The following is a 19440-nucleotide window of genomic DNA, read 5'->3' as shown; positions in this document are numbered from 1 at the left end:
AGTTCCTTTGAAATCTGCTTGATAGCTCAGGTCTGGTTAAAATTATTCATTTCAGCTTGCTTGGCTTTGCTGCAACACAAGCGGACAGCTCCACCTACTGGCTATTTTAATAAATGCACTGCTTCTCAATGCTTTTCAATAGCAGTCACATGACTGGAAAAAAAGGTTGTTATTCTGAAACGGTGTAAATTGAATCGTTGTAAAACGAGGGCCACCTGTATATGTATCTATTTTTTTTTTTATAGATCCACTGACATTATGCTCAGACATAATAAGCGATGAAATCTGCAGCAATCTCAAAAAAACAAAAAGAAATATTGATTTGCGATGTTCAGGTAATTTGAAAATCTCTTTTCTTCTCATGACTGCATATGAAAGGGCCATAATAGTTGAAAGACTACATGGTCTAATCCGTTAGATCATGTCATTTTAAGACTGTCAACCCTGCTCTATTGTGTGTGTTTAACCACCCACAAAGGGGTAAACACACAGAAGAAGTGCAGTTTAGGACCTGTAGACCACTGCTGGTCTGAAGAGGAAACTGCTGCTGATCCAATCAGCAGTGCTAGTTACACAGCTGACTCATACAACGAGTGTTGCTGATTGGATCAACAGTGGTTTTCTTTCAGGACCAGCAGTGCTCTGCAGGTCCTGAGCAGTATTTCTTCTGTGTGTTTAACTCTTTTGGGGGTTAAACACACAGTAGTGCAGGGTCTGTAGTCTTAAAATTACATGTGCTAACAAATTAGAGCATGTAATTTTTTTGACTATTATGCCCTTGAAACCAGATATTTCTTATAAGTCCCTGCTTGTGTCAACTGTTTTTTTTTTAATTTAAACAAAAAATCATGAAGTACATAGCAGGAAATTTCCCATATAAAGAAGTGTCCATATCAGTATTTTAACAGTTAAAAAATATTGTGTGAGAAACGCTAATAAAGCTTAAATGGACATGAAACCCACATTTTTTCTTTCATAATTTAGACAGTGTAATGCTCGTGGGATACTCTCTATCAGACCGAACTCGTCCAGTAGTCTTGTTATCCCACAGCGTCGACCCGGAAGGATAGGGAATATCCCAGAGCAGAGATTATTAGACAAATGAGAAGAGTGGCATTTACCACAGGCAGGACAGCACAAGGCAAACTACGAGAATGGTCAGGCAGGCAGGATTCGGCAACAATAAATCAGTCCAGAAATTCAGGGATTAACCAGGTAGCGTAGTGAGACAGGCAGGGTTTAGCAACAATATATCAGACAGTAATGCAGGGGTTAACCAGGTAGTGTAGTGAGACAGGCAGGGATCAGCAACAAGAAATCAGTCCAGCAATTCAGGGGTTAGCCAGGTAGCGTAGTGAGACAGGCAGGGATCAACAACAATAAATCAGTCCAGCAATTGAGGGGTTAAACAGGTAGCGTAGTGAGACAGGCAGGGATCAACAACAATATCACTCCAGCAAACAATCTATCACACCCAGGAGTACATGAAGTAGCACCTATACTTGGGCAGTGACAGATCGTTTGCTGCCCGTTTAAGTAAGCAGAGGATTGGCACCACAGGACCGGTCAGCATCAGGAGCGTGCAGCGATGACTTCAGTGCCGCACGCATCCAGAGCTGACACAACCCTAGGCAACGAGCAGGAAGGAGACGCCGTGCCCCTAGCAATGGCTAGAGTGGCGCAGCGTGACATAGCTCCCTCCACAAAGGTTCCCTCTGGGAAACGGAGTCGACTTCAAAGGATGAGCAGCATGGAACTTGGAGACCAGAGATTGAGCATGCACATCACGGGCAGGAACCCAGGAACGATCGCCAGGGAGTAACCCTTCCAATGTACCAGGTATTGCAATTGTCTGCGCCTGTATCTAGAGTCCATGATCTTAGCTACCTCATATTCTGGGTCCCCACATATCAGAAGAGGAGGAGGTGGAGCTCGGATCCGGGTATATCTATTCTTGATGTAAGGTTTAAGCAAGGAGATGTGGAAGACTGGATGTATACGTAGGGTTTTTGGTAAGGCTATTTTGTAGGCAACAGGGGACAGTCTTTACAGGACCTTGTAAGGACCGATATATATCTGGGCCCTAATTTGTGACAGGGTTGACGTAGACTCATGTGTCAGGTAGATATCCACACACGTTCACCCACTGGAATGGTTCGTACAGAAGTCCTATGACGATCAGCAAACTTCTTATATCTAGAGACAGCAGAATGTAGCGGAGAGCGAATATGACGTTATCAGACAGAACTCGGCCAGTAGTCTTGTTATCCCGGCATCGAGCCGGAAGGATAGGGAATATCCCAGAGCAGAGATTATTAGACAAATGAGTAGAGCGGCACTCACCACAGGCAGGACAGCACAAGGCAAACTATGAGAATGGTCAGGCAGGCAGGATTCGGCAACAATAAATCAGTCCAGAAATTCAGGGATTAACCAGGTAGCGTAGTGAGACAGGCAGGGTTTAGCAACAATATATCAGACAGTAATGCAGGGGTTAACCAGGTAGTGTAGTTAAACAGGCAGGGATCAGCAATGAGAAATCAGTCCAGCAATTCAGGGGTTAACCAGGTAGCTTAGTGAGACAGGCAGGGATCAACAACAATAAATCAGTCCAGCAATTCAGGGGTTAACCAGGTAGCGTAGTGAGACAGGCAGGGATCAACAACAATATCAGTCCAGCAAACGATCTATCACACCCAGGAGTACACGAAGTAGCGCCTATACTTGGGCAGTGACAGATCGTTTGCTGCCCGTTTAAGTAAGCAGAGGATTGGCGCCACAGGACCGGTCGGCATCAGGAGCGCGCAGCGATGATGTCAACGCCGCACGCATCCAGAGCCGACACAGCCCTAGGCAATGAGCAGGAAGGAGATGCCGCGCCCCTAGCAACGGCTAGAGCGTGCGGCGTGGCGTGACAGACAGAGCATACAATTTCAAACAACTTTTCAATTTACTTCTATTATTTAATTTGCTTCCTTCTCTTGTTATCCTTTGCTGAAAGGTTAATCTAGGTAAGCTCAGGAGCAGCAAAGAACCTAGGTTCTAGCTGCTGATTGGTGGCTGCATATATATACCAATGGCCATTGGGTCACCCATGTGTTCAGTTAGAAACCAGTAGAACACTGCTGCTTCCTCAACAAATTATATCAAAAGAATGAAGCAAATGTGAAAAAAGAAGTAAATTGGAAAGTTGTTTAAAATTGTCTGTTCTACCTAAATTATGAAAGTAAATGTTAGGGTTTCACGTCCCTTTAAGTATGATGATTCATGTCACACGTGCAAAGCCTGCAAACATGGTAAAAAATCCAACATTTTTCAATCGTGGACAACTAAAGAATATTTTCAAATAAAAGTTAAGATTTGTTGCCACGATAAGGGAGAGATATATTTAATTGAATGTGGGTGCGGGCTCAAATACATAGGACAAACATCTAGAAAACTAAGAGATAGGATCCATTAACATCTGCTTCAGATTAAATGGAAGAAAAATGATGTCCCCCTATATAGACATTTTAAAGAACAATACAACAGCAGTAGTAAAAGTCTGAAATATATGGATTTGTGCAAACCATTCAAAAACTAGAGAGGAGATTTTGAAAAACAGCTTTTGAGAACTGAATCTAAATGGATTTTCCAGTTGGATTGTATGTTTCCCAAAGGTCTTAATAGTAACACTGAGATATTCCACCTACTCTGATAGAGAAAACACAACTTTGGGACTTTGGAACATGATATAAACAAATACTGTATTTGTCAACTTTCCAAAGTGTATGGGTTTTTAAAAATTGTTTTGGAGTATGGTCTTGGAACAAGTTTCTAATTTATTTCAAATATATATATTTTGAATATAATACAATGGGATTTATATACGTATATACTGTTATTGTTTTTATTGTTTATATTAAAATACACTACAATTTAAATAATTGCTATTCTTATTATTATTGTTATTTTTGGACATTTTTGTCATCTTTTATTGTCATTTTTTATTGTCATTTCTATTGTTATTTTCTTTCTATTTGAATTATTTCTATTTTAACTGTTTTTTATTGCCTTCAATGGATAGTTGGGATATTTTAGAAGTTTTAGAACCTGAGCCGATTTACAGTCATTTTGATAATATGTTCGATAATATTTTTGATAACATTTATGATAATGTTTTTCATAATATATTTTTAAATATTTTCTAATACTCTAAACTTTTAATACACACAATGTTTTTGAAAAAGATCTCACTGATTTGCTGTGCCTCAAATATTTTACAATACTTCCATTAGAGATAACCGACTCCACTGTTTCTATCCGGCATAAGTATGAAAATGTATAGTAAAATATAAGATACACAATAGTTTTGGCACAGACTGAGATCAGTCATTAAAAAAAATAGATATCCAGAGAACCAAACCGAAAGAACTAAAATCTTCCATCCGGATATTTTCCGAAAATCCATAGTCTGGAATTACAGGCCGAAAGTCATCATAACCAGAAGCAGTCACAACCGGAAGTGATGTAGCGCATCTGGATATACGTTACAGAGAGAAAATTAAGGTTTTTAATTTTGGCACCTAATTGCTACATACTGATTGGATATCCCTTTTAAGTGCAGATCCCAGTAAGCCATTATTAGTCTTGAAAAAGGCCTTGTTAAAAGCCAAAATGCATAGACGCTCCATGACGAACTAACGGCTCAGGTTCTTTGTACTTCAGGATATTCAGTAAGCCTAATATATTCTTGCATCCGCATAAGACATATTAGCAATATTGCACTATGTACTTTTGTTTTCCATAGGAGAAATGACAGACAGCACTATCGCACTTTGGAGATTATGTATATTTAACACAGGAAATACGCCTATTTGGATATATATATATATATATTTATTTATTTATTAAAAAATTCAATTTATATATATTTTTTTGGTGTACACCACATATTTTTCTTTTCTTTTTAAGGACCACCTATCTTTGGATTTTTTCATAGCAACTTAAGGATCATAACTTTCTTTGTTTCACACGGAAGGATACACATTTGTTTACTCACATTTTTTTTTCACATTGGAAGGATGACACATATCATTACCACCCTCTCATTGACATACTTTAGAATTTTGTATTTAGTTTTTTTAATTTTTTATGGATTCCTTTTTTCTTTGTGGGCAATTTTATTTATTATTTTCAGTTTCATATATTAGGTTAAACAATCATATGTTTTAATAGTCTGTTTACACAACTTTGTTTTTATGTTATTTCCATTCGGCCTATATTGTACATTAGCCTTCGTTTGAAATATTAAAGTGTTTACTTTTTTATCTTCATACTTAAGCTTTATTAGCGCTTCTCACACAATATTTTTTTTATCTATTTTGGGATCTGGTTAGGAGGTCTTATTTATATGAGAAGCCTGTATGACTTTACTTTGGTGCTGTTTATTCTTTTAATGTTTCTATTATTTTAACAGTTCTCATACTATAAATCGGGAAACCTCTAAGTGATGAGGTGTAAAGAATCTAGACCATATATTCATAAATAGTCTGTGGCCATTTCAGATTGTATTGTACATGTGCAAGATAATATAATTATACCAAATTGTCTTGGAATACTTGCATGTATGTCAGAAAAGGCCAGTTTTGCACTTTATCAAGTGCTTTGACTGTTAAATTCAATGTGACTATTTTGTTCTTGATATCGAGTTGATAAATTGGGGTCAGTTGTATTATGACTGCCAAAGTCGATGCTGCTATACATCGTATGGATCACATGGATGACTTTTCTGATATGTGACCCAATCTTTTTCCAATGCGATAATGGTGTATATATATATATGTATGTATATATATATATATATATATATATATATATATATATATACTCTGTATATATATATATATATATATATATATATATATATATAAATACACAAATATATATATACAGACATACTGTATATATTAAATAATTTCTAAAGCTGCCAGGGTATATTAACCTAGTGGCATTGTGCCCAGTCTGACACAGTGTTTATTAACATATAAGCTGCAAAACAAACAAAAACATTTTCCATTATTTTTTTAACCTATCATTAAAAAAATAGATGATTTAAAAATAAAATATCTCACACACACACTTGCAAAGCACTTTGGAAAGCTGTTATTAAAACAAAAGTTTGCATTCAAGATAATGGACAATTTCTTCTACAGAGATGATTAAACTAAATATTTTTAAGAGCAAAAAAAAAGAGAAAAATGTGATGACTGCACATGAGGTAGCTGAAGGAGTAAAAGTTAGTATAAAAACTGCTTCTCAATTCACAAATGGGCATCACAGGCGCTCCCCACCAAGTATGGCACTTGATCCTCCTTAGGTCACAGCCACCAATGCTTTCACTGTCACCTCAGAACAGCTGAGAGAGTGTGTAGGCGGGACCGCTCCAACAAATGGGCATGGTCACTTGTACAGTAGGGCCTGCTCTGCAGTGAAATAGGTGGGAGTCTACAAGGGAGAGTGTGGGTATTACCAGACCAGTTACAAAAAGTTACTAATTTTTGTGTATACACTGTCTGGTGGGTACCATGTGCTAATGTGTGCGAGCTTAGGGCTTATGTATATATAGGATGTGCGCATATTTGCCTCATGCATATAGACTGTGAACGTGCATGAGGCTGATGTATGAGCACTGTAGATGAGGCTTATACATATTCACTGTGTGTGTAAAGGGCTGTGTCTGATAATATTGAGTGTTTATAAACATGTTACTTATCCCTTTTTTACTACTATATACTGTATTCAGAACTTTGGTTTCTTTCTAAAAAAAAAAAAAAAAAAAGGGCACTGCTGGTTTCAAATATCTTTGTCATCATGTCATGGTACTAATGTGTGTGCTCTGTGTACCATGCCAGATGTGGTCCTCTTTCGGGAGAAATTGGAATTGCACATTTTCGGCCGAAAGTTTCGATGGCTGAAATTTTGGTGCATCCCTACTTGAAGGTTCACGTAAAAAGTTTGGCCAGAGGAAAAAGTTGCACTAAAAAAAACATCTTACATTAAAAAAAACCTATCTTTACATAAAATTAAAAAAAACTACCATTACATAAAAAACCCTAACATTACAGAAAAAAACTCTACCAAAAAGATTAGAATTTTATATAGCTGAAATCACTTTAGGGCAACGCCCAACCAAATGCCCTTTTCAGGGCAATTTTTAGAGTAGGTTTTTTTTAGAGGGGTGGGGTTATTTTATTTTTTTTAAGAACTAAATCGCTTTTGGGCAATGCCCTACAAAAAGTCCTTCTAAGGGCTATTGCTATAGTAACTTTTAGTGTTAGTTTAGGGTTTATTATTTTGTGTTTTTTTTAGGGGGGCTTTAGTTTTAGAATAGGCATAACTGCGTTTTTTTATTTTTGGTAATGTTTTTTTTTATTTTCTGTAATGTTAGGTTTTTTATTTCTTCCCTATGGCATGGAGAGTCCATGATTTCATTCCAATTACTAGTGGGAATTCAACTCCTGGCCAGCAGGAGGAGGCAAAGATCACCCCAGCAAAGCTGTTAAGTGTTACTTCCCTTAACTATAATCCCTAGTCATTCTCTTTGCCTCTCTCACAAGAGGATATGCAAAGATGGTGTCTGAAGATATTTAATCCTTTAATGGGTACTTTTCCTTGCAAGGGGTTATGCTTTGTCCATGTCAATCTCTTTAGTAAGAGTAATGGTGGCTTTTAGCAGTTGGAATACTACAATGTAGTCTTTGCTTACCTTCCAACATTTATGCTACCCCTCTATAGAAAACCAGGGATGGTTACTCTGTTTTTCTTTTTCTCCAGGTCATCTGCCAGAGTCTGGTTGGGTCTGACATACTTGAAGAGCTGTCTACTGCCCTGCAGCTGGATCCACAGGTAAGTGCTTTTACCTTCCATAGCATAGTAAGAGGGACTCAGCACTTTAGATGTTAAATTCCTCTGTGGACATAAAATGGGACATATTTATCCTCTATATGTGCTTCTAGAACTGCTTCTGGGGATTTAAGGGTAATGCATCTAATTTTTTATGAGGCTAGGCATGTGAGGCTCTTATGGGATTTGTGTTGTCCTCTACAGAGTGTATTTATGGCTAATATTGAGTTAAGGCATGGTGGAACAGTGGAACAGGAACAATATGGTTTCTGGGGAGTTTTTTTTTTTTTTTTTAAATAAAATAAATATTTATCTTCTTTACTTCTGATAGTAACTCTCTGAATGATTATATAAGTGCAAAAATGAAAGTGCATCTATTCACCGAAAATTTTTCAATCATTTTTAATTTGCAATCTTTTTTTGTTTTTTGGTGACATCTTTATTATTTAAATTCTAATAAAGTTTTGAATCCTATGGGTATCTGGTTTCAGGATGTTTTCTGATAAGGACCCTACTTTGTCTGTTAACCAATGCTTTTACTACTTGGAGGCTGAAAAATCCTCCTATGCAGTTTATATTCCACATGCTTAAATATAATCTGATACCATATCAGTACCATCTATCTCTCGGGTTAATATTGCCGTGCCATGCCTCAGCTTTCCCCTCAAAAGTCCCAAGCTTTAGCAGTTTTTCAAATGCAGTGCCCTGAGGTTCCTCTAATCTAGTTCCTGGGGATGTTTTTTTTTACCAGGAGTTATTGCAGCGCAAATAACTTCTGCAGTTTTTTGCAGCTTTATCAGCCTTTTTCCATTAATGGGAAGAGAAAGAGGAAAACTAAGAATTTATCTAAAACAAAGAATCTCACTCCTCTAGGTCTGCGTTCGTCAGCATCTCTCAGTTATCTGAGGAGGTTCATTCCTCAGTGGCTCTGAGGAGAAGATCTCTGCTAGTATAGCAGATCCAGAGGAGATTAATTTCAGATTTAAGCTGAAGCTCCTCTGTTAACTCTTGAAGGAGGTTATAGCTACAATGGAGGACTCTGACTCTATCACAGAGACTCCTAGATAGCTTAACAGGATATTTGATGTCTTTCCTACATCTGTAGAGGTATTTCCAGTTTCAGATCCTATGTAGGACATGTTAACTCAGGAATGGGAAGATCCGGGGATTTTTTTACCCCATCCCCTGTTTTTTAAGAAGATATTTCCTGTTGCTGACCTAAGGCGCCATTTTCTCTATAACAAGAGATCTGCCATTTCCCCTTGAGGATTGTTCCTCTTTCAAAGACCCTATGGATAAGAAGCTGGATGCTTATTTAAGAAGGATGTATATTCATCAGAATCCTTTTATTGGTGCGACTTCATGTCGACCTCATTTCCGAGGAGACTACCATAGAGGAGATCCAGGATAGGATCAAGGCTCTACAGCTAGCTAATATGTTATCTATGATGCCAGCATGTAAGTCGTTAGGCTTGGAGCCAATATTCTAACGTTGCCGTTCTTCTTGCAGTGTTCCATGGATAAATGGTCTGGGTCTGCGGATGTAGCATCCAAGTCCAAACTTTTGTCTTTATTTTTTCGTCCCTTTTGTAACTTTAAGGGACAGAAGTTTTTCTCCATTTCTTCCAAACCGGAGTAACCTAGGACTTCATGGAGGTCTAGCCAACCTCGAATAAGAGCAAAAAGTCCAAGAAGCCTTCCTCTGACTCTAGTCAGCATGAAGAGACAGCCCCCAATCCTCTCTTGGATCAAGTAGGGGACAGGTTTTTCTTTCCTTCAACAGGCTAGGATCCGCAATGGCCCAGATCTTCGGGTGGTGGAAATAGTTTCCTAGGGATACAGGATAGGGTTCGGTCCTGTGCCCCTAAGGGCACATTTATCCTGTCATGGTAATCAGTAAACCAGGTGAAGAGAAAATCCTTATTAATCTGTGTAAAGCACTTATCTTCTCTTGGAGTAATTGTTCCAGTTCCCTTGGCGGAACAGGGTCTAGGATTCTATTCAAACCATTTAGTGGTTCCCAAGAAAGAAGGAACTTTCTGACCCATAAAGGTGGGTTAGCTGTTAGGAGGTTAGTGGGTACTTACCAATGGGGGTTGTGGCGGTTTAGGGGTTAATAGTGTAGCGGAGCAGTTTGTGATGTGTGGGTGTGGCAAATTAGGGCTTAATAGTGTAGCAGGGCAGCTTGCGATGTGGGGGGTGTCTGTTTAGGAGTTAATAGTAGGGGGCGCGAGTAGAGTGTTAGGTTTTTTCCACTTCACATGCTCCATTTTCTTCTATGGAGGAATGCGTTAATGCAATCGTAATATTATAACTTTTGCTTTTGGTGTGCGTCGGGTTAGCACACAAGCAAAAACTTTTTATTTTCAACTTGCAATATGTTCTGTATCCGACGTGCACAAAAAGCAGAAGTCAAGCATAGTTAGTGCATGAGTGGGATCGATAAATAGCGATCCACTCGTAATCTAGCCCAATAATGGTAAGATGATTTAAGAATAATGATTATTTTACTTCCTTGGATGATGACCTAATTCTGTGTGACATCACTTTCTTAAGGGGCCTCTTGCACACACACATTTATTTGCTACCAACAAATTCAGAAAAGCAACCACCTAGAGAAAGTATTTTTTAGCAATGCAGAGAAATTTCTAGCTCCAAATGAAAAGTTGTGACAATCTTTAGTAGATACTCTACTCTATACCATCATTGCCAAGGATTTAAATTAAGCAGATATAGTAAAATGTAAGTGCTAATATCCCTATGGGGGGCACGGGGATGAAAAAAGGAGGTGAACATAGTAAAATATCATTTTAGTTAAACCTCTAATACCTGTAAATAAACAGTTATCAATGAGGATACACTAATATACAGATCTTCCCTGATCCCACAGGTATATAATCTATTTTAAATAACACTGGGGGGGTGGAAGAACTCAGAATAACAAACATTCTTATAAGCAGGCTATTACTTATCAATATTAAAATTGGCTGTCACTAGGTTTATATTGTGATACGCTGTCCCGGACGCAGTCAGTGCACCACCAGCATAGGATGTGTTAGAGTGACTCTTTAAAAGTCCCTGCCTACCATGTAATATAGTCAAACACCTAGTACACATCCAAGTACTGTACAATAAATATAGCTGTTTAAGGGATCAGTTTGAATTACTCCAAACTTCCTCATAATAGTAAGATATACAAGAATAAATACAAATGAGGTGTTATATGGTAACATATACTACTGAGTCTAGCTAGGGAATATGGGTTAAGATGATAAAGTTCCACTTATTAGTTTGATAGGGTGTAGTTCTCAAGGGTTTGTGTTAATGCCTCCATAGTTAAGAATTATGTGGTGTTAAAATGTTATACATACTGCCTATTGTAGGTTATTACTGTAATATTTAAATATAGATAATCTTATATGGGTATATAATATATGGGTATTTAATTTGTGAAGGCATAGGGAACAAATAGTATTATGTATATATATTAACATACTTAACCACACACAATAAAAGTAGAATTACTGAATTAGCTAGAAAGCCATGTAAATAGCTGATTACAAACTGATCACAATGATTCATTATGACAGAGTGTGTCTGCCAATCGTTATAGATTTGGCTTGGGCAAAGCAAACAACAGTGAACATAAGTATTATCTATGGTTGCCGAACAGCTCATAACAATAAAACACAAAACATGTGGATGATAAAAAAGCAAGAAAGTCTGCTTTAGCTAAGAGGTGCAAATAATGTATGGGGGCTGAATGTCCGGGTGAATAGCTGTGAGCATTTTATATCTATTATTAAGTTTTAAACATAAGCATAATAGTTAATTATCTCACATAAGATATAATCTAAATAATACTAGAAGCTCACTATGATTTTTTTTTCTCAGCCATCTCGCTCCATATCACTCATCTTGAGGAACGTTTGCTAAGGTATGGGGCTCTGAGTGTAAAAAGTGTTCCTTAGGTAGATTTCTTGAGTGTTCTCTGCTTACTATTCCTCCGGTGTCAGATGTATCCAGATAGGTCCCGTTGTGCATAGGGGAACCGTCACCGCTGATGAACAGCTATCTATCCCACTCCAAGTCATAGGAGTAGGTGGGCACTAGCTGGGTTACTGTGCTCCTTGTGATGTCCCTGCCTGCTAAGAGCAGCCAGGACTCTGTCTACATACATATTTCCCTGAGTTGCAGACACATAGTAGTACCCACTGTCATCCACCTTGTTGGTGTTCAGAGGAGAGAGATTCCGGTAAGCAGGGTTGGCCATATTCTTTAGATAGGGTAAAACCAGGACCAGAGTTTTAGTAGGGTCCCTTTTATGCTTCTTGATGTCGGGAGTCACAATAGGGCTGGAGTTGCGCTTGAGAACATTCTCATCCATGTTGACAGGCAAAGGTTTCATTGTAATGTCGCTTTGATGTATGAACAGTTCCCGATCGTCATCAGACGGGGATATATGCAGTAGTCCCAGACACGCGGTAGACTGAAGACTGAATGTAGCGCAAATTTCTAGACAGATGCAGGGCCGCGTTGCTTTCCAAAGAGCATAGGTCAGGATTGCGGTGGGAAATTAACTCTGGAATCTTGCTGTAATGAAGCTATAGATATCTTCCACTGAATAGGTGTAAATGGCTGAATAGTTATATTAATACATGTAATAAAACAAGTTTGAGATCAGGAGCTTCACTTAGACATGTCCTGCTGCTTCGGAAGTTGGCTCCGCCCCCCAATTTTTATTTTTACACACATATTGCTTTTTGACTATGATTTAGGAAAGATTGCTATAAGTTATTGCAATAAAACACTCCAGGTTGTTTTCTGCAAGACTTCCTGATTACACCCATGCCCCCCATGCATAGGTTTGCCAGAATTTTGGGAAGGTTTAGTTACAATTGTATGACTTGTAATTTGAGTTGAAAGTGAGAATATTTCTTCTGATAGGCCTATCTTTAGTTTGGGGCCTATTGCATACCCCAGTTTTATTTATTGCCATGAAAGTGTATATATTTGAAACGTTGACACCCCAAGGTATTGTATATGGAGTCCTTTGATGCAACCGTTTTAGCCAAAAAGATTGGAGAAAGTGTTTGGTGGTAATTTTTCAATGTTCCTTTTTACACACACATTGCTTTTTGACTATGATTTAGGAGATCCTGTTGTAAGTTATTGCAAGAAAACACTTCAGGTTGTTTTCTGCAAGACCCCCTGATTACACCCATGCCCCCCATGCATAGGTTTTGCCAGGATTTTTGGAAGGTTCATTTACAATTGTATGACTTGTAATTTGAGTTGAAAGTGAGAGCATTTTTTCTGATAGGCCTATATTTAGTTTGGAGCCTAATGCATACCCCAGTTTTATTTATTGCCATGAAAGTGTATATATTTTAAATGTTGACACCCCACGGTATTGTATATGGAGTGCTTTGATGCCTTTGATGCAAGCGTTTTAGTCAAAAAATTGGAGAAAGTGTATGGTGGTAATTTTTCAATTTTCATTTTTATACACGCATTGCTTTTTTTTACTATGATTTAGGAGAGCCTGTTGTAAGTTATTGCAAGAAAACACTCCAGGATGTTTTCTGCAAGACTCCCTGAGTACACCCATACCTCCATGCATAGATTGACAGTAAAGGGTTTTGGTAAAATATAGCACCAATTTTAGAACTTATAAAAAATAGAACAGTGAAATTTAAAAATCTGGCACAGTAAAAGTAAAAAAAAAAAAAATCAGTAACAGTAAACGTAACCAACCCCCCCCCCCAAACAAAAAACACAACGGCAAATGTAAAAAAATAAATAAATAAATTACCAGTGTGTGATACTGCTTAAAGCAGTCCCCAATGCAGAGTCCAGGCTGTCCAGGGCAGTCAGGACAGTAAAATGTGGTGTCCTTTCTCTGCCCCCTCGTGGTACAGACTGCTTCGCCCCAGTAGGGGGATTTTGAAAATAAAATGGGTAGCCCCAACTCTGCTCTCTCCCATCACCGCCCGGGGAGCAGGTGCATCTTGGTACAAAATCCCTGAAATGATCTGGAGCTGAAACTGTAAAATAGTAAGTTTCATTTCGGGGTTTGCTTTTTTGAAGAACAAAAAAGCGTTGTGGGTTGCAATCTGCATTAAGTAAATTGCAACCTTTTTGTACCAGGCCATTGTCTTCCTCATAATTAGGTAGGGCTGTAGCAGCAGTTGCTCTGTTAGATAACCCCCCCCCCCCCATATGACGGTTATAAGCCTTGATGCACACTGGCTTAATTGTGCTCTCAGCTCTGCCACGTATAGAGACCTCCACAGTCCTCTATGTGTGGATGGTGCTAAGAAGGTATACATCCTTCTTGTCTCTGTACATAACTGCCAACAGCTCCTCTTGGCGCAGAGCTGAGGTCTCCCCCCTAGCCGGGTGTGTGCAAGTTGTCCTGGGAATTGTACCGCAAGCTACTGTATCAAAACAATACAGTAGCTTGAACAAAAGGACACTTGTATAAAAATTGTCTACATTCAAGTGGTTCCCTTTGTTCATCAGGGGTAAAATCAGGTCCCAGACAATCTTGCCAGTGGTTCCCATATGTTCTGGGCAGCCTGGAGGGCCAAAATGGATATCCTTTCCCTCATACACCCGGAAGGCCTGAGAATACCCAGTCTCGCTCTCACAGAGCTTATACACCTTTACTCCATACCTGGAGCGCTTGGAAGGAATATACTGCTTGAATCCCAGCCTTCCCTTATACTTCATCAGGGATTCATCCACGCATATATTCCTTCCAGGTGTATAAGCCTCTGCAAACCTGGCAGTATAGTGGGTAATCAGGGGGCAAATTTTATACAGCCTGTCAAACTGGGGATGCTCACTAGGGGGGCACAGGCTGTTGTCGTTGAAGTGCATGAAATGTAGAATAATTTCATACCTCTTCCTCAACATACTCTGGGACAAAATGGAGGTAGAGCAAATGGGGCTACTACTCCAGTAGGAACGGATGGAGGGTTTCTTTATGATGCCCATCAGCATAGTCAATGCCCGGAGTTTTTTAAATTCTGCCACATCGATGGGGGCCCATTGCTGCTTTGCCAAAAAAGTGTCAGGCTTTGCAGCACGGAACTGATGGGCATATAAATTAGTTTGGGCGACAATGTTCCCCAATACATCATCGCCCAGAATCACCTCCATAAACTGTTGGGGGCTAAATCCTGCAACATCCACATTGATGCCAGGATTTGCAGTGAAGGGGGGGATATCTGGCCTCTGGTGATGAGGCGTTACCCACTCTTCAGCAGCAATGGCAGCTGGAGCAACACGTCTCCTTCTGGCAAGGGTCTAGCAACCACAGATACATCACTATCAGTTGAGACTGTATCTAATGATGTATCTGAGCATATGGCAGGGTCAAAATTGGGGTCTGAGTCAGACATAGAGGCACCTGACTCTGATGCAAGGATGGCATACGCCTCCTCAGCACTATATGTTCTCTGTGACATGATATATTTTTATCTGTCACAGAGAAAAAAAAATACTAAAAAAAAAAATCAACACAAAATTTAAATTAACTAAATGGCTCTGAAAATAGCCTTTGGGTCTCAAAAAAAATAAAAAAATAATAATTAACAGCTAAAAAAATGAACAGAGAGCAAAAAAAGTGCTGCTGTGCTACTGCCAGTAATTTATAGTGATCACTGGCAAGCTAGGGGTTAATGGCTCTGAAAAGTGCTTTTGGGTCTCACAATTGTTTACAAAAATAAATTGAAACTAGCTAAATGGCTCTGAAAAGAGCCTTTGGGTCTCACAAAAAATTACTAAAAGAAAATGAATCCCTTAAAAATGAACAGAGAGCAAAAAAATGCTGCTGTGCTACTGCCAGTGATTTATAGTGATCACTGGCATGCTAGGGGTTAATGGCTCTGAAAAGAACCTTTGGGTCTCACAATTTTTAACAAATATATTAAATAAATCTCTCTCTCCTAAACACAGATCTCTCTCTCTCTCCCACAAAAACGCAAGTGAGGAGAGGGAGGGAGATCCACACTGGTCAGAGTCAATATTTACAAATATTGACATGATCAGACAAATAGGATATTTTATTATTAAAAATTAAATTATAGAGGTAAGCTCAGATTGTATGACCCTAGCCTGACCCTATGATGAGACGGGCTAGGGACACCCCCAGAAGCCCCATGATGCACTGGGCATCACCATATTTGAAGTCACATGGGGGAGAGGGGATATATGGGGGCTATATTGGGATATTTTATAAAAATAAAATAAAAAATATTTTTTTTAGATTGTTATTTTACTAAGTGCCTCGACCCACCAAAGCACTTAGCACACTTACAGAGCATCAGAACCCTGCCCGATGGCTCTTCCTGACTGCTGGGCTCCACGTAGCGTGAAACCGGAAGTGAACGCTATGTGGAAGTGATCAAAACGGAGCCAGGTAGTCAGGAACAGTATTGCAGGATGCCTCAACATCAAGGCATCGCTGCAATACTGTTTGAGCGGCTGGAAGCGATCTCGATTGCTTCCAGCGCTCAGATTACCCGAGGACGTGTCAGGCACATCCTTGGTCCATAACTGACTCCCTTTGTAGGACGTGCCTGACACGTCCTCGGTTGCCAAGCGGTTAAACATGAATTTCGTGCAGATTAAAAATATATCCTTACACTAACAAACAGGAGGGCCATTTTCCACCAAACTGACCGGTAACACAAGAATTAAGGGTTGTTGTTTAAAGCTACTGAAATCTACCTTTCTTTGTTCAGTGAAGTCAAGGCTTATCCTATTAGTGAAATGGCTTCTAATGAGAGTGATGGAAAGAAAGTGCTTAAAGGGAACTAGCTGCTGATTGGTGGCTGCACATATATGCCTGTTGTCATTGGCTTAAAGGGACAGTCTACACCAGAATTTTTATTGTTTAAAAAGATAGATAAAGATAATCCCTTTATTACCTATTCCCTAGTTTTGCATAACCAACATGGTTCCATTAGTACACTTTTTACCTATGTGATTACCTTGTATCTAAGCCTCTGCAAACTTCCCCCTTATTTCAGTTCTTTTGACAGACTTGTATTTTAGCCAATCAGTGCTACCTCGTAGGTAACTCCAAGGGGCATATCTATCAAGCTCCGTATGGAGCTTGAAGCCCCGTGTTTCTGGTGAGCCTTCAAACTCGCCAGAAACACCAGTTATAAAGCAGCAGTCTAAAGACCGCTGCTTCATAACCTGTCCACCTGCTCTGAGCAGGCGAACAGACATTGCCGCAATTCAACCCAATCGAATACGATCGGGTTGATTGATACCCCCCTGCTGACGGCCGAATGGCCGTGAATCTGCAGGGGGCGGCGTTGAATACGGAGAGCGTATTGCTCTCTGCATTCAGGGAGGTCTGTCGGACCTGAGCCGCACTGTCGGATCAGGTCCGACAGACCTTTGTTAAATAGGCCCCCAAGTGTGTGACCTCAATGTTATCTATATGACACACATACACTAATGCCCTCTAGTGGTGAAAAATTGTCAAAATTAATTCAGATAAGAGGCGGCCTTCAAGGTCTAAGACATAATCATATGAGCCTACCTAGGTTTAGCTATCAACTAAGAATACCAAGAGAACAATGCAAAATTGGTGATAAAAGTAAATTGGAAAGTTGTTTAAAATGACATCCCCTATCTGAATCATGAAAGTTTATTTTGGACTAGACTGTCCCTTTAACCTGATGTGTTCAGCTAGCTCCGAGTAGTGCATTGCTTCTCCTTCAACAAAAGATACCACAAGTACAAAGCAAATTCAGTATTAGATGTAAATTGGAACGTTATTAAAAATTGTATGCTCTATCTAAATCAAAGGCGTGCACAGCATTATGGTGTGCACCCAGGGAGGGGTGTCAAAAACACTTGTTTATGAAGAGTTTACCCTCTGCATGTGGGTATGAAACCTATAACAAAAGAATAATGGATCATGTGTTGATCCTTGAGAAATTGGGCAGTTTGGCTTTTTGTGAAATTTAATTCAAAGAGAAGTGGGAAGGGAAGACCACCTCTTGCAAACTATTGACTTATACAATTCTTCTCCTTAGCCAAGTGGGGAGATGATTGGTCACAAATATAGAAATGTTGCTTTTTGTCACATTATATACATAATCAAAGGTTACAGATATACATAAATGTAATTAGTGTCCATATTGATTTTCTAATGTACCTGTATGTTTATTTTAAAGGGTGCCTGAGAGATAAAGACATGAATAGCAGAAACTGCAGCACAATCCTAAAGAATTGTTTGTACCAGTGTGAACGCCACAGGGTTATACTTGAAGCGGAAGAGCAATATAAAAGAAAAATTAAGAAATTACTGTACAGCAGTGGGAGCTCCACATATGTTAATTGTAAGATTTTATATAAATACATATAGTATATATAATGATGTATTATTGTTACTATTGATTTCATTATTAATATTATTGTTATTATCACTACTAATAATAATTACTAATAATATTTATGAAGCCAAACTGTAGAAGAACGTTATTTATAATGACATCTAGTTCAGCATAATATAAAAAGCATTGGTAAAATCCATTTGCCAGAAGGATTCCAGTTAGTGTTACAACCTCATAAGTATTAAAGGTGGGAATCAGTTGTGATGTGACTCACAATACTGTCACCATGACTAAGGGCCAGTTGTCTATAGCTCTCTGCTTTGGTAAAATTATGTAAATGATCCCTTATGAGACTCTAGAAATGCAAATTTTTGCTACATCTCTCTAGTTGGTTTTCTATGCATTTCTAGGTGCACAGCACAATACAGAACTGCAAGATATGAATGTTTTGTTACATTTACAGTTTTTGCTTTTTATTTTAAATTATTTTAGACTTCAGATTTTGTCCTTACAGTTGTATTACATTTAGGCTTTGCATCTTCTATTTTGTATTTTAATGCATTTAGAATTTGTATACCGCAATGATCATAACTCCCAACCGCCCCACATCCTGCTTCCTGTCCGAGTTCTGTTCTGCCCCTGTGAATTCTGCACTATCAGACCCCATGTCAAAATTTTACAGAGAATCATTGCGTTGCCCTCTTTTTTAATAAAAGGCCAAACTGTTAGCTATGCATTTAATTGTTTGCTTTAATAATTAAAAGAAGTATGAAAAAATTGTGATATGAAAGCCATATTTATTCCACTGCAGCACAATCATATATATTTTTTAATCAAAATTACTCTATCGTTCTTAAAGGGACAGTCAAGTAAAAAAAAAAAAAACTTTCATGATTTAAATAGGGCGTGTAATTTTAAACAACTTTCCAATTTACTTTAATTACCAATTTTGCTTTGTTCTTTTGGTATTCTTAGTTGAAAGCTAAACCTAGGAGGTTTATATGCTAATTTCTTAGACCTTGAAGGCCTCCTCTAATTTGAAAGCATTTTGACAGTTTTTCACCACTAGAGGGTGTTAGTTCATGTGTTTCATATAGATAACATTGAGCTCAGGCACGTGAAGCTCCTAGGAGTCAGCACTGATTGGCTAAAAATGCAAGTCTGTCAAAAGAACTGAAATAAGGGGGCAGTT

At 38.6% G+C, this 19440-nt stretch overlaps 1 long non-coding RNA gene across 1 annotated transcript in view; it reads left to right on the top strand.

Annotated features, from left to right (window-relative positions):
• The first annotated feature begins 246 nt into the window (after window positions 1–246).
• The window catches only part of LOC128643726 (uncharacterized), a 35399-nt gene continuing 16205 nt past the window's right edge, over window positions 247–19440 (top strand). The window contains exons 1-2 of the long non-coding RNA XR_008399872.1: window positions 247–335; window positions 18090–18254. This is a non-coding gene — a long non-coding RNA (uncharacterized LOC128643726). The remainder of the gene's footprint in view (window positions 336–18089; window positions 18255–19440) is intronic.

The sequence above is a fragment of the Bombina bombina genome, unplaced genomic scaffold (genome assembly GCF_027579735.1).
Source record: "Bombina bombina isolate aBomBom1 unplaced genomic scaffold, aBomBom1.pri scaffold_1047, whole genome shotgun sequence".
Lineage (NCBI taxonomy): Eukaryota > Metazoa > Chordata > Amphibia > Anura > Bombinatoridae > Bombina > Bombina bombina.
The sequence above is the reverse complement of the archived record's forward strand: the minus strand, read 5'-3'. Positions and strand labels throughout refer to the sequence as shown.